A 13,091-nucleotide genomic window follows, 5' to 3' on the forward strand; every position below is an offset into this window, starting at 1 on the left:
TTACAGGACACCTTTCTACCAGCATAAAGACACTCAGCGATGCAGTCCGATGCTCTCCAGCACTCAAGCAAATTTAACCAGAAACATCCTTTCCAAAGTTAGGGTTTCCTACAGTGATCTAATCTCTCACAAAGCCTAAAGAGAGGCTGGATGCAATAGGCCAAGAACCCAATTTTTCACTGGAACAAAGCTGAAAAAACAGTCAAGAGAAGAGAAATCAATCTCTTCAACAGGGTACACAGTAAAAAAAAATCAACACAATTTGTCGGAGACAGCCTGCTTGGCAAGATACATTTTATGATACGTTTTTATTCTGAGAGTTGTGAGCACCTGAATGCCTAACTTCACAATTCACAAATATATTAATGCTGTTCCTTAAGCTTTCAGTAGAGAGCAAACCTAATGCCATCTCATTTAGTCAACAGTTTATAAGGGTGGGCTTCTCCCTAGATTTCTTATTTACAGCAATACATTGGGACAGTCTATTAAACTTAGTGGGGAAAGCTGCCGCAGAGAAAGTGAGAATAGCAGAAGTGCTGCCATTAATCTTCAATAACCCAGCAACTGGGAAGACCAGGCCTTGAACCAAATTCTGTTCTCTTGCTATTAATCTCCTGTCCTCTGCTTATTAATCCTTTGTCTGTCTTCTTCCTTCAACATTTATTAATGCCCCCAACTGTTCACAGTAAACAGGATGCTGAGATCTCATCTCTAGCTGGCCATAATTTACAAGAGAGAAAAAAGTAACAACAACAACAACAAAAAAAGCAAAAAGAGGGTGAAAAGAAGGAAGGAAGGATGTGGATTGCCTTATTGAAAGGGCAGAATGAAAGGACACTACCATTTAATGACACAGCAGGGTAAAGAAGAAGCACCACTGATCTGACCTGAAGGTTCACCCTCACTATGATTTAATCATCACATCACAGGTCCAGACCTGGACCTAGAAATAGTACAACCACATCGAGTTTCTTGGTACCATGGCCCCCGCCACCACAGGCTCTGGAGAGTTGCCTGTCATTTGCTGAATGGCCAGATCACACCTGGCAAATGCAGTCCCAGGGTCTTCACGTCCTGCCCAAACTCAGCGGCTTGCAAAGGCCCCGAGATGCGACCCACTCCTCACCTGGAAGCACAGTAGCCCTGTCAGGCACCGAGACAGACGTACGGACAGCTTCTTCCAAGGGACCTCTGCAGATAGAAACAGAAAGGTTAACCTTTTTGCAGAAAGTAAAGCAAGCTGGCAGTGACACCTCACAAAGAAAACAACCCTAGAAGGGCCTGTAAGCCAGCCATCTCCCTCTGAGTATGGATCACAATTATTTTTCTCTGTGTCAGTCTGTCCCTGGTTTGATCCATATAAGGGCTTTTCACACATTGGCAAGACAAATCAAATCTGAGCAAACACCAGAGTAACAGAGTAACTGAGGTTTATTTGTTTTAAATCAAGACCGAGCTGGTGAAAGGCACTGACGTAAGGGCTCCAGGTAACACCACCTCTTTCAAAGTCTGGCCAGACATGCTTCTGCCTGTTGTGCTTCAAGGGCCTCTTCTTCCTGCTACGGTCAATGTGACTCACCCACGGTGCTGCCTGTGCCGTGTGGACACCTAGAAGAGCTAAAGGGGAGGTGGGATGTGCTAAACACACATCAGTTGTAGCCAAATCCTGCTTCCACCTGCTTTCCTGGTTTCCTCTGGGTGCCTTTAAGCAAAAGAGAAAAGTCAGGTTTTCCAGGTAACCACTTGCTGTGCTTAACCAGCAGCCTTTCATACTTCCAGTATCTTGATAGCTAAGCCTACTCTTGTGTTTGCCATTTCCTTTCATCTCCACCCCAGATGGAAATATTGGCAACAGTCAGCGATGACCGAGTGCACCTCTGCCCCTCTCCCCATTGCCATAGGGGACCAGAGCAGCTCCTGCCTGCCCCCATGCTCCCAAACCCAATGCCCTGTCCTTGCAGCAGAGCCAGGTCTAGCTGGGAGCAGTTTCACCCTCCTGAGCAGCTGGAGGAAAGGGGAACAAGAGATGAAGAACAGCAGCGGCTGCTTCAGACCCTCCTGAAGCCAATGGAAATCCACTGAGGAGCTGCTTCTTCTGACGCCTATTCCTTTCATATTTGCCATGACAAATAATTCATGTTAACATTTTTTCAAGCGCTGTAACCCCGTATCAAGTAACAGCAAAGAGACAGACAGGTGTCCTGACCACAGAGGCAGCATATGTGAACAGTTTGGAATTTACTATTATTATTTCATAAAGGGGGAAACAAATCCCACAGACTTTTCTGTGCATGATACATTTTCTGCTCTGTTTGATGTTGCTTTCAGGCTGAAGACTTCAAATAGCTAACCCTAACCTATGCCTCAAGCCTGCTTTAAACTAATGCCCCTTATGTGACCAGAAATGAATGCATGGTGAATCACTAACCCCACACACAGTGGGCTGATGAGTGGTGGCCCATGCCTCCCAAGCACTGCATGGCCACGAACACATTGAGATAATTCAGCCTGGTAATTCAGCACGACCAGTTCTGTGTTTCTGGAGCCCGAAAGCACAAGCTCCAAGCCAACTGCCCAGCCACACAAATTCAGAGCAGAGGAAAACGTAACTACTGGGGTTTTCTGCAAAGCACACACACATAACCTGCAGAGTCTGCACTTCCACTCTCTGCCTACCTTTGGGAGATGCCTAAAAGAAGCTGCATTTTAATTACTAGTCCAATCAAGGGAATCTAAACTTGACAGCAAGGGAAAGGGCTAACCCAAAGTTACAGATGTGGGTGTATATGGGGCCCAGCTCTTTGCTTCTTTGCTGACATTCTGGCTTTCAGAAATTAAATTAAAACCCCGCTTAACTTCAGAGAGATTGCAACTTGCATCTACAGTGCTACTGAAACCTCAGTTGTGAGTCCACTGAAATCGATGGAGTCATTCAGATTTTCTCTGGTTACAGACCCATAGGCCAATAAACATTAGCGTTCATCCAACCTCCAGCTAAATATTGTCTACTAGAAGACCATTATCTTTGTCATTGATTTGGATAATTTACTTAAAGCATGCTGCAAGACTCATTAGCATCTTTGGGTTTTGGTGGTTGTATTTGAAGTGTTAAGCCCCAGCAGCTATTAAACATTTGAAAACAGCATGTTAACAGTTTACAAACAGAGCTGGAGATATAAGTTTGTTTGCTGTTTTTCACTGGGAAATTGGTAAAATGAAAGAAGCAAAGAAAATATAGAGAAAAAAATGAAAATGAGCTGTGCGCACCCACTGAAAAAAAATCCTCCAAGTTATTTGATAGATACTAAGTTAAAAAGAAATACAGGGATGAGAAGAGAAAAATCATAGCAGGGAAACCCAACCCTCCCCTCCTTTTGAGCCTAACGACATTATGTCACACCTGGTGCCCACAAGGTGCACCCCAGGGAAGGGCAGTTTCACTGGCAGCAGCAGCTGGGCTTAGGTTGGGCTCCTCTCCCTTAAGCCTTCCTGAACACCTGCAGTACAGCCTCCCAGCAGCAGATGGATGCTGCCAGCACGTCTTACAGCTCTCTCCAAGGGTGGATGCTACCAGCCATCACTACGTCCCTACCTTGGGCATAAAATCTTTTTGTTTAGACCAGCTCACCAAAGTGAATTGGTTCCCTTGGGCACAAGACCACCCTTGTAACTGAGCTCCTGGTCAAAGCGTTGTGTTGCTATAGCTTTGCTGAAGAAGGAGAATCTTGTTGGTTTGTTTGGCTTTCAGTTGCCCTGCCCATATTCCACTGCCAAGCATAAGATACTAGCCAAGCTTCAGACAGGAATAGGTGGAAGAGGCATTGAAACATGCTGCCCAGGGAGGTGGTGGAGTCACCATCCCTGGAGGTGTTCAAAAAAAGGGCAGATGTCACAAGGAGTGACATAGTCTAGAGTGGTCACACGCATGGGAAGATGGTTGGACTAGATGATCTTAGTGATCTTCCCAACATTAATGATTCTACAATTCTAGGAGTCTTGCCCAACAATCTAATGAAAAATTGTCAGGTTAAACCACAACTATGGGAAGGACAAAAATAAAAAGTATAAAATACAGTAGTAGTAATATTTTGTTAAAATCAAACAAACCAGCAAATCAAAGGCAGAACAAGGGATACGGAGAAGCGGTCTCGGTCTCTGCTACTGCTTCAATGGCACAGAGCAGCTCCCAGCCACAACCAAGGCTCAGGTGCTATAGGCAAACCAGGGAAGTCTACCAACAGCATACAGCACAGCACAGTCCTTCTGTACTGTTGGTTCCTGAACCCTGAGAGCAACTCATGCAGCATGGCACACAGGGAGAGGGTGCCCAGCAGAGCTGCTCCCACAGCAGCAGTGTGCACATCCTTCCCTGTCTGTTGAGGACCCATCACAGCAGCTCCCTGTTTGACAAGGCCTTGTTTCCACCTTTCCCCACTGCTATGCAGCAGCTTCTCAGACAGACCAAAGAGAAAGTCAGGCACTGCTCAAGTAAGCACCTGGATCTACAAACAACAAGATTAAATTCTCAAGCTACAAAACTATGTTTTAGCAAAAGTGCAATTGGACTCCGTGTACTTGTTACATTTCTAAATATACTTCGGTTGTCAAGACAACAAAGAGACTGATGGATCTCTAAAGCGTACTGTATCTATTTAATTGTCAGCATTTCAAACTGACTCGAGGAGGGGAAAAAAATGCTGCGTGATAAGTCTAATCGTCATGGTTACCACTGGCTAACCCCATAATAAAAATATATATATTCTAGCTGAATGTGCCAAGCCATGTGAGGAGCAGATGGGAGACATTCTCATTACTGCAACAGCCTCCACTGGAAAACTAAACTTGAGGAAGGATGCGAGAGACTTTACAGAGCTCTCAGACACAACAGACGCTGTGGGCTGCAGCTTCCCACCCGCCTGGCAGCAGCCACTTGGGCTTTTCCTGAGCCCATGGGCTGAGCCCACAGGGCTGGGGCTCCCTAACTCACCAGCATTCCTCTTTGGGGAGTCCCATCCCTCCCGATAAGGTGCTTCAGATGCGAGAATGTTACTTCTTTAAAGCTGATGACAAAATGTAACATGCAACTGCCTTGGATTCGCACTCCCACTCTCACCAGCTCGCTCTGATCCCTTCGGCAGCCTGCAAGCATTGCTCCAACTGTTAACAAGCAGAACAGTTATAGTCAGCCTTGGAGAAGAGGACCAAGCAGGAAGCAGCAGCCAGAGGTCAGGCCGGTTGATGTGACACAGCCCCACAGGCTCTGCACCCCACTGGACAAGCATAATCCAGCACCACTGCTCCTGTGCAGTCCCTCCTGAAAGAGATGCTTCATGAAAAGCCCTCAAATGTTGTTTTTGTACATGGAAGACTTCCACAACAACATCTAAGGTATCTACCTGAGTGTAAAATTCTTGTACGAACCAAACTTTCCTTGCCTGATCAAACTCATCCAATCACACATTTCTCAATTTCCTTTCTTCAAATTCAAATCTAACTTGCAAGGGAAAGGCACAAGTTTCAAGGTCAGGCTGGACGGGGCTCTGAGCACCTGATGGATCTGTAGGTGTCCCTGTTCACTGCAGAGTTGGACCAGATGGCCTTAAAGGTTACCTTCCAACTCAAACAATTCCATGAGTCTAAGTTTCAGCCAGGCATAAAAGCAATGGAAACCAACTCACGTTCACCTGACCAGCGCTGATGTCAATGAATCAGTTTCCAGCTTGTCTGAAGCTTCCCCAACCTCTGTGTTTTTATGACAGAAACTACATTGAAGTTCAATCATCCTTAAAAATTTGCTCTAAAATGCTTCCTTCCCTAAAAGCTCTGTATCTCCACTGACAGTTTCATGGAAACTAGATGGCATTGCCTAAGTCCCATCTCTAAGAATGATCTGATTTGAAAATACTACTCAAGAAAAACACCATCTTCCAAGCCTCTCAAGCAACGGGTCTGAGTTTGTGATATTCTCCTTGGAGCCTGCCCCTACTCACTAGCAAGATGAACAATTTCTGAATTCCAAATATGAGCATCTTGGTGACAGATACCGAGCTTTCGTGCCTACCAATACCGTCACCATGCGGTTCACCATCATGTCCTGCTCCACAGAGCCGGAGATGGGCAGTGAAAATCAAAACAAAAGTAGCGCAGAAGTGCTATTTCCGGGGTTTGTGCAAGAATTATTTCAAATACTACTGAAGTTTAGAGCTAAAAGGACTCCTGCACACAAAGAATCTTCATGCACAAAGGACTCAGAGGCAGCTGGTTATTACAGGGACTTGGGTACACCTAAAGGGATGCAGAATCAGTATTTTGTCCCTTGGTACCTAAATACTTTTGAAAGTAAGCACTTCCCATTAGGAACCTCAGAGAAATGATAGCCCTTCTGAAAGCTGTATCCAGAGCTTAACTGAGCTGAAATCCCAAATAACCAAGAGCTTAAAATCATGCTCCACATTGCTTATTTCAACATTATACAGGTGCAGGAATCTAGCTTTGGTTTTCCTGTTACCGAAAGTGCTCGCCTAGGGCATCAGGCTCCTATAGTTATGGCTCTGGGACAACTATTACATTCTGTTCTAATAAAGAACATGCTCTCAGGAGCAAACTCCCCAGGATGACTCCTTTGCTTTGGCACAAATGGACTCATTTGGTTGAGATAAAAGGATGTTCCCTTGCATCATTTTCATTTGATTTTTTTTTTTATTTTTTATTTTTATTTTAAGATAGAGAAACAGTTAATTTTGCTAAATGAGTGCTCTGTTGCCATGACTTCACTGCAGACAAACACAAAGCCATCAAGATCCTTTTCTCTGGTTGTTACTTTTTAAACAAGTATTTGATCGTCTTCATTTTCTTTCTTCTTTGCCCAGCACCCCCCAGTCAAGCAGCTACAAAGGGGTTATAGCTACTCCCTAAGACAGAGACACGACTGCACATCTTCATGCCCTCACATCGCACCTCTGCCAGATGTGCCACCGTGCCTCCTGTCACCGTGCCTCCTGACAGTGCTGCCCACAGCAACAGGCAGCAAATCTCTCCAAAGGAAAGCCAAAGTCTATGGGATTAGTCCTTGAAAGGCAGAATTCCCACACTCCCACCAAGGACTTAAGGCTCCATTCTGCTCACAGGCAAGCCAGACTTGCAGCCTCAATTAAAAGGTCCTTCCTGCTGCCTCAGTTTCCCAGGCAGATGAAGCAGGCTGGACATGCACATCGTCTGCCTCTGTGGGGTGTTGCGACATGTGCAGAGTTAATATTCATGAAGTACACTGGGGATTAAGAGTATTATAGACTTCACTGAGATGAAGGTTTTTCTTTCTTTTTTTTTAATGTTTGCATTGAATAGACAGACTAAGTAGAAACAGCATTTGTAGCCTGCAGCCATTATCCTAGTAAATGGCTTATTACAGCACGCAGCCTACCAGCTCACCTCCATCCTGTCTCACTGAAACGCGTGTAGGTGGAAGCTGCTCATTCCACTGAATTTTCCTTTTTACTGTCTCTGTCTGATGGAGACTCTTGATAGCTGGGCTCAGAAGACAGGGATTAGGATATAAATACTTCAATACAAGCTTGTTCTTTGGTACTTATTTATGACGATCACAGAACAATTAATTACTTCCCATCTAAGACTAATTCCCATGTCTTCCAAAAAGGCTGGGGGGGGCAAGGGGAGGTTGGCTCAACATTTTCCATTTCCTGATGAGTCACAGCAGATCCAGTACAATAAACTCAATACTTCAATCAGACTGTTTCTTATCAAGGTGTATTCAATACATTACTAAGATGCGGAGTGTGCTATTTTAGGGACTAATTTCAGGCATAATGCATTATCCAAACAGACCGATCCCCCCTGCACCACCCCCCTTCCCACACACCCCAAAATCATGCAGACAAACACTGCAGGGGACAGAAAGTGAAGAGTTGTACATTTGGAGTGCTGACTTTCACAACATATAGCCCTTCAATACGCAGCCCTCTCTCCCACCTCATTAGTTCATTCCCTTCCCTTTGGCAATGAAATTACTTATGTGACAGCAGCATCTGACAAGAAAACATTTGCAGACTGCACGGGTTGCAACAAGTCTGCAGCGTCTCGCTTTCTTCGTTCTAGGGCCAAGAACCATACCTTTATTTTTCTGCCCCAGGGAGCCACTCTGCATCCCTGTAACAAACACTAAATTGTCCCCAGTTCCCACGCCACCCACTCACAAGCTCCCAGGCTCCATAGAGCAGGCAGGATCCACTTTGCTCAGCCTCCGAGCAGCCCCATGGCTTTTGGGGACAGCAGCAGGTGTCCTCTGGTCCTCATTAATTCCTCTACTTAACAAACGGTTAGATGCAATTTATTGTGTCGATTGGGCAATTGATCCCAGTCCGATCATTTCACTCTACAACAGGTTGTGTTCTGCACCAGCCTGATTGCAGTCAGCTGCGGTGGGAACTCCTTCACCCAAGCAGAGGAGACTATGGAGAGCAGAACAACAGTCACATCTCCCAGGACTATGCACTGACCTCAATTCTCACAAGCAACACAGCTAAAAACTCCAAAACACCAACAGCTGCCTGAAAAAAAAAAGGAAGGCTATGATAAGCCAAGGATGACAGTTGTATGAGATGACCTTAGAGGTCTTTTCCAGCCTTAACGATTCTATGCTAAATGTGTTAAAGATCGTAACATTCAGGTGAGCAGACAGGGTACAGCAGACAGAGAGCTATGCTCTTCCTTGTTGAGGCACTGGTGTGCCATCATGGACATCAGCAGCTGTGAGTGCAGTCACTGCACACACCACCTCAAGATGATGCTGGAGCTACTTATTACCATCAGTTTTCCCCGTGGCACAACAGGGCTGTGCAAACAGTTTCTATGCAAACAGTTGCAGTGCCAGTTTCTGCCAAGCCCATGCTAATTGCAAGCGATTCCAGTTCAAATGCTCTTAAGTCAGAAAACATTTAGGTGACATATAACCAAGGCCTCACATCTGTTACCAGCTCTCCAGCAGCGAACAAACCTGCAATCAGCTATGAAGACCTGTCAATAGCTCTTCTGTCTTCCTCCTTGGAAGTGCTTTTAAATTCCAATTTGCCACCATCACAAAGGCAGAACGTTTTTGATCCTTGCAGTGCCTTTTAGTGCAACTGAAGTGCCAAATCAACACAAGGACATGGCCATGGATGTCCCATTAAAGTCCACTGATTCTCCCCAAGATTTAGCAGCTCATCAGGTGTCACTTCTAACAGCATCACGGTGCAAGAAGAGACAATAATTACTTAAAAACTTCAAGGCACCTTAAACATATTCAACCAGTTTCACACAGACTGTGAATGGAAACAGTATGTGGGAAGGGATCATTCCACACGGCCAGATCTGTAGGTGTAAACCATGGCAAATCTCTAGAGTAGGCTCCGTTGGTTAAGGTCATCTTAATCAAAGGGAGAATATTCACTCTGATTTAAAGATTTCCCTAAAATCGACTATCACTTCAGCTTGGATGCTCCCAGACCAAGCCGTAGTCTCCATGAGATCTGCAGCACCATTCTCTTCGAGCTGCAGGTGACAAAGCAACACAGCTGTGTGTGTTCAAACACACAGCTGGAATTCCTGCTCACTCTATTAAGAATACCTATGATGATGAAGTTCTCCAGCAAGTTAGGGCTGTACTAGCCAGCATTTGTTCCTAACAAGATGAGAAAAGTGTGCAGATCTCCAGGTGGCAGCCAGCTCCTTGGAAGAACACTTGAAACAGCAGTGCAGATCATGAGCTAATGCCATAGAAAATGCCTCAAGACAAAGCAAAAGCAACTTAAAAACCAACATCGTGAGCAAAGACAAAATACAGGACCACATTAAGAAATACGACCAAAAAAAAATCCACCAAGTTCAAAGGAAATGTAAGTTCCCTTTTTTTTTGGACAATACCGCTGGTAGCATATGGCTCTGACGTTTTAAACAGACATGATCAGATTTGGGCTTATCTTGTATCGTCTTAAAATACACAAAACCAGGATTCTCCCATGTCAGGCAATTAAGTTCCCGTGCTTTCCCAAAAAAACACTTGGAAAGTTTCTAAATGCAGCAGGAGAAAAATAATTCTGTTCAGTCCACGCCTATGTCTCCCTCTCCTCCCATTAGCACATGGAGAAAAGGTTGGCTTAGAGCAATACAGCACTTCAATTTGAATATGAATCACTCTTCTGGTGAGAAAACAAAACAGAAGCCGACTTCACACGCCCCTTATCTGAAGATGTAATGAAAACCAACCCATCTACCAGGAGCAACAGAAGTAAAGCATGGTGAAAATCCTGGCTCAGACAAACAGCCAACGATAAGACCTGTCCCAGAGGATGCCAAAGTGGCTTTCAAGCTGAGAGGCAGGAACCATTCCAGCTGCCATTGAAACATCATCACCTCTGGATGGGTAGTTGGGGCAGCACCACTTGTGGTTTGTGAAGGAGGGAAGAACATCATTGAGCTGAGACTGCTGGGAGCTCAGGAAGGCAGGATCCTTCTGTGGGAACAGAACTTTGCTCCTGGAAAGCAGAAGTTGGTTTGGTTTTGATTCATATGATTCAAAATGGCATAATGTGGGCTGAGCACCTAAAAACCAGGTGCACACGATGCTGGATTTGACAGTGCCTGGCCACAAAAAGAATGGAAACAAAACGTGTGTTCTGATGCTCTCCAGCTTCTCAACCAGAGAACTGAGGGATCAGAGCTCTCCATAGAGGTTAAGGCGAACCACTTCTCCCCAGCTCAGTTTCCCCTGTCCTGGATGCACAGCAATATCCCTACCCGACTAGAAGCAGTCTGGGGGAAGGCAATGTACTGCTATTACTGCTTAACATTGCTATCTTCAGAAGGCTGGCCTTGCCTATCACCAGTTCTGCTGAAATCCTGATCAAAGCACTGCTTTCACCCTCTTTCCTTTGCCCCTTCGCCCTTTCCAGCACAACTCCTGCTGTCACTTCACTGCAGGTAGAAGAGGCCTTTTGCTACGGCACTTTTTAACAGAGATTCAGCTCAAACCGAGGCCTTTGGCACAAAATATCTACAAACAAGAAGTTCAGAAATCCTTCAGGAAAGGGGCCCTGAACAAGCAATCTGCGCATTTCCAGCATTAAACGTTTGTTTCTCCTCCTGGCAGCATCTGGAGGCTTGCAGAGTGTTTACTTGCATCTTGGCAACACCCATTTAAGCCTACAAGCTCATCAACAATTCACCTTGACTCAAAAGCAGTGGTTGTTCTGAGTGGTGAGGAAACAATGAACAAAATAATCATCTTTTTCTTGGCTTTTTTTTTTTTTTGGCAAGTCTCTGATAAAGCCTTTCTGAAAGGAACTTAACTTGATCTTTTCCCACACTGTGTTCTATATTCAGTTGCCATTCTAGAAACAAAACAAAAAAACTGCGCACAAATGCAAACAAATCAGAGCAGGGCTTGGTCTGATCTGCCTAAAACAAATGTCTACCTCCTCTTCTACTGGCTCAGCAACAGAGACCTAAAGCCAATGCGTTCTTTGCATTTCTGACAGGCTGACGTTTGGATGGGTTTGTGCAAGTTTGTCTTTAGTGCCTTGGGACTGCATGACAATTCGAGGGAAATTCCCTTAAAAGGAACACGCGTGGTGAAGCATCGATCTGGACAAGTACTGCCGAGCTGCTGCCCTGTACAAGTGACCTCTCTCCAACCAAGCAGTCATGTTCTTGCAAGTCGGAGACTCGCCCTCATCTTGGTTTAAATAGAACAAATTCATTTCTTTTTATTGAGGAGGGGAAGAAAAAAAAAAAATCAATAAGCAAGAAGGGAAAGTTACAATGAGCTGAACATGATTTACAGGTAAAGTGAATTGCCAGGGGATCCAGGCAAAGATTCATCGCTGATTCATCAAACAAGTCATTGAGATGTCTAAAGAACGAGCTATCGAGAGAAGTTCCTCATCCTCTCCACCTCTTATTATTAGTTATTGTTGGAAGTGACCTTTTCTGCAAGTCTCTAGACCGTTCTGAAGTGCTGAAGACTTTAGGAAGTGAAAATTAGTTCTTAAAGGAACTAAAGTGCTTCAAAACATTTTATTAAAGGTTGCATCTTGCTTCTCTCATCCCTTCCCTTGGGTGCTTAGGATGAGCTATGCATTACAAGAGCAGGCACTGTGCAGTTCTAGCCAAGAGTCCCAAGCTACCTTCACAAGCACATTTCCAGCATCACAGCCCAGGACTGCACCGATAGAGATCTTAAGGAACCGCAGAAACCAAGGGAGTGACGAGCTGCCTGGTACCACCAGAGCACAAAGCCTCAAGGAGAGCCCCAGAGCCCCATCCCTCTGGCAGCTGGCACTGAGATCTCACCCAGTTCCACAGCAAAGAGTTGGAGGTGCAAGAGCAGGCAGAGAGAGCAGCAAAGCTGGTAGGGGTCATAAATGAAACAGTGCCATGAAATACAGAGGTGAGCACAGCCTGATGCTCACCTTCACAGCTCCCCCCCCAGACATGCACGCCTCGTCAGACTGAAATCTCTGAAACTCATCCAGCCCTTGCTGGATTTGTTGCAGGAACCTCATTCGTATGCATGTTTGTTCTTACACACAAACACGACAAGTTTTTAAAATCACACACGTTTCGCACAAGTCCCACAGGCCCACATTTACATGGTACTTAGGAAACCTGGTCTTAAATGGAATTGTAAAACCAAAGGAAAGAACTTGCAAAGGCACAGACCACAAAGAACCATGGATCTGGGTTGGACGGGAGAGACTTCCATTTGGGACGCAAGGAAGCTTTGGGGGTGCCCAACACAGAGCTTCCCCAAAGTGCTCAGTTTTCAGAGGATGGTTTTCTTAAAATAAGGCGTACTTAAAGACTGCACCAGCTGAGCATCCAAAACTGATTAGTCACAGTAAAACATGGTCTAAACTCTCTTCATTTAATATCACTCCGGAGTGGAAAGTTCTCACCAAAGCTCTAATATATTCCATTCCAGAAGAACAATTAGGTGGCATTAGGCAGCCAGTCGTAACTCTCCGCACTAAATGGCCTTGCTATTTGACAGTATGTGCTGCGCCTTTAAAAGTTTCCAAAAATGACAGTCTTTTTTT

The 13,091-nt window shown here is 45.1% G+C and overlaps 1 protein-coding gene across 7 annotated transcripts in view; it reads right to left on the minus strand.

Annotated features, from left to right (window-relative positions):
* LOC116217055 (lipoma-preferred partner homolog) overlaps positions 1–13,091 on the minus strand; it is a 149,506-nt gene that overhangs the window by 66,197 nt on the left and 70,218 nt on the right. For 6 of the 7 annotated variants that reach the window (XM_031555158.1, XM_031555152.1, XM_031555155.1 and 3 more), the window contains one exon: positions 1,127–1,191. The exons of the other annotated variant lie outside the window; for it this stretch is intronic. The gene's annotated coding sequence lies outside the window, so the exon portion shown is untranslated. The remainder of the gene's footprint in view (positions 1–1,126; positions 1,192–13,091) is intronic. 7 annotated transcript variants of the gene reach the window in all.

Source organism: Meleagris gallopavo, chromosome 11 (genome assembly GCF_000146605.3).
Source record: "Meleagris gallopavo isolate NT-WF06-2002-E0010 breed Aviagen turkey brand Nicholas breeding stock chromosome 11, Turkey_5.1, whole genome shotgun sequence".
NCBI classification, from domain to species: Eukaryota; Metazoa; Chordata; class Aves; order Galliformes; family Phasianidae; genus Meleagris; species Meleagris gallopavo.